This window comes from Moschus berezovskii, chromosome 26, assembly GCF_049115385.1.
Source record: "Moschus berezovskii isolate FMDL1 chromosome 26, NW_MosBer_1.0, whole genome shotgun sequence".
Taxonomy (NCBI): Eukaryota; Metazoa; Chordata; class Mammalia; order Artiodactyla; family Moschidae; genus Moschus; species Moschus berezovskii.
Window position 1 is genome coordinate 246,200 of NC_142485.1, and position 3,062 is coordinate 249,261.

The 3,062-nt window shown below is 41.3% G+C and overlaps 1 non-coding gene across 1 annotated transcript; it reads left to right on the forward strand.

Moving 5' to 3' along the window:
• The first annotated feature begins 996 nt into the window (after nt 1-996).
• LOC129549474 (U6 spliceosomal RNA) lies at nt 997-1,107 on the forward strand. Its single transcript, XR_008684575.1, has one exon. It is a non-coding gene; the product is annotated as a U6 spliceosomal RNA (small nuclear RNA).
• Nucleotides 1,108-3,062: the final 1,955 nt, after the last annotated feature.

Consider the following 3,062-nt stretch of genomic DNA (forward strand, 5'->3'; position numbering starts at 1 on the left):
TCCTCACTATTATTCCAGAAAAGTGGAACTGTAAATCATATGTTGAGATTACCGTTACGTGGAACTAGACATGGCCTGTGGCCTGTAGTCCTCGAGGAGCTAAGGTTGAGGGTTCTGGCCCAGTGTCTCCTCCTTTCAGTAAATGACAATCCATTCTTCCTGACTACAGGTGTTGAGGGCATCTCAGACTTCCCTTTTTCCCTTCACACCTGTCCATCAGAGAACCTGCCAGCTCCGCCTTCTCGATACAGGCAGGAGCTGGCCGTCCTCAGCACCTTCACTATCACCGTTCTGGGTTAAGCCTGGGCTCCTCACTAGGGTTGTTCCAAGACCACCTTACTCTCAGGATTCTTCCCTTAGTTCTCTGTGAGCTCTCCTCAGCATAACAGCCAGAGTGATTTTACTAAAATATAGGCGAGATTATGTCTTTCCAGTCCTCAGCAACGTTTTGTGGTTTCCCATCCTTCTTTGAATGAAAGCCATCATTGTTACAGTGACAGAGTAAAGCCAGGTTTTCCATGATCTTTCTATCTTTTTCCATTTGTAACCCTTTTTCTTACTACTCACCCCCTTGCTTATCTGACTCTAACCTACTGGCCTCATTGCTGCCCCTTGGACAGGCCAGCATGCGTTCTCATGGAGAGCTTTGCCCCTGGTAACCCACATGGCGCACTCCCCACCTCCTCAGCTGTCTGTTCACCTGTTATTTTCTCATCAGTCCTTCCCTGTCTAAAATTGCGCCCACATCTGACACTTCCTTTCCCCTTCCCCTCCTTCGTTGTTCCTTTTTGAACTTCTCACCATCTACTAAGTATTTATTTTATTCATTTAAGACTTTCTAAACTTATTTCCATTCTAGGAGGCAAACCTCATGAAGGAAAGTGTCTTTTTCCTTTGGTTTTTGGGGTGAGGGTCTCTTGTTCATTGTTTTCTTTCCAGCCTTAAGCAGTACACACACACACACTGATGGATAGTGGATGAACAATGAATTTGCTGGTGCTCAGTCACTTTGGCAGCACATACATTAAAACTGGGATAATACCGAGAAGATTAGAATGGCCCTTACACTAGGATGACATGCAAATTCATGAAATGTCCCATATTTTTATAGCTGATTCACACTGTTGAACAGCAGAAACCAACACAACACTCTAAAGGAATTATATTCAAACTAAAAAATAAAAAATAAATTTACTGGCTATTTGATAAACATGTGGCTAGTTAATAAATGTGTCTCCAAGTATTTAGTAAATGCCAAAAATATGTGTGTAAATATAGATGTCTAACATAAACAAAAATGAAAAAAAAAAAGGTATATGACTTGATTTAACCTCTCTGAGGCTTTTTTTTAGCTGAAAATAGGGATCCTATTTTCCTATACCTAACTCATGGGAGCAAATCAGATAATGCTTTTAAAAATCTTAAGAGAGAAAAGAACCTAAGTGGATGGTAGGAATGACTGTTTATCAGAACTTGTGTCTTGATTTTTAGTTCAAGGTCTAGAGATTTATATCTTAAGCCACAAGAGGACTTTTTTAGAGGTTTTTAAAGTGATGTTTAAGATAATGAGATTTACTTCTTTTGCAATTCATTTTTCTGTAGAAAGCAGGTGGGAATGAATCCCTTGTCACCTCTGACTTGTTGAAAGTGTGTTGTGGAGTTTCTCAACTAGACCACAGGGACCATCAGAGCAGATAGCAAGTTGTCTTGCCACTTGCAACATTCCCAGTGGCAGCACCTGGTGGAGAGTACACTCTCAGTGAGTCTGTGCTGAGTGAACAGATAGGTAATGTCAAGTTTTCCCTTCATTTAAGATGTCCCATTCTCGGAGATGCAAACTAACTATATGTAGGATGGGTAAACAACAAGATCTTGCTGTGTAGTACAGGGAACTGTATTCAGTGTCCTCTGAGAAACCACAGTGGAAGATATGAAAAAGAACTTATATATACATATATATATATAACTGATTCACTTCGCTGTACACTAGAAATGCAACATTGTAAATCAAGTATACATAGATCAGAACAATAAGATGTCCCATTAGTGTGACTGAGACCTAGCAAGATCTATGATCCTCTTCTTTGCCCCCAGCAAAAGGCCACAGGTGGTGACTTCATCTCGTCCTCTTGACCTGCCGCCTCCCGGGGTTTGGTTTGGGCTGGTTTCTCTTCAGCGTTTCCACTGAGCTGCTCCCGTCCATCCTCAGCACCAGGCTGGCCCAGCATCTGTTCTTTTCTTACCTGAATAGAGTGCTGGGAGAGACAGGCAGGAACTGTACTGTTTCTACTGTGTCACGGGCTTACCTTTAGGTAGAGATCGTGTGGGTACCAGGAGGCAGACTGAGCTGAGCAGAGGTATTTGGGTTGTTTGTGGAGGAGCTGCAGCGGCTATTGCAAGGGGATGGACGCTGATGCAGCACCATGTCTTCCCATTTTAAGATCAGAGGGCATCATCTACCGTAATATAAAAAAATGAGGTGCTCTTCCCATGGGAAACTTTTTGCTTTTCAGAGAAAAATTGTTCTCATTTGTGGGTAGCATGGATGGTAGAAATGAAGAATTAGTCCAATGCTTAGTTCCATCTCTTAGTTTCATATTCCTGTTAGTTTATCTCTTTGTTTCAGTGATTGCATCTAGCTTAGTTTCTTTTGTTTTCCTATCCTAGGATTGGAGCCTTTGTTAGTAAAATCAGCACAGATATCTAAGCAGGTCAGCATCTGCCAGTTCAGATCACTTGGCTTTTTTTTTTTCCCCTGGAGGTGTGAAGAGAGGGGTTGATGAGTGACTGTGGGAGAGGCTTTTAACCTATTAACAGTAAATTTTGGAGAAATGTGTCATAACTTTGTTGTTTTATTTCATTTACACAGTTTTACAAATAAAATGTGGTTTCTAGTAGGCAGATGGAAAAAAAGAAAATGTGACTTAGTGCCTTTTTTGAGGACCTTAACCTTTACTCATTTGTAGTTACTGGTTTAATGACAACATAAGTAGATTACCTAGGGTACGCTGACTGCATGAGCAATAGACCTCAGATATTTGCTGGTTCAAACAGGAGCTTAT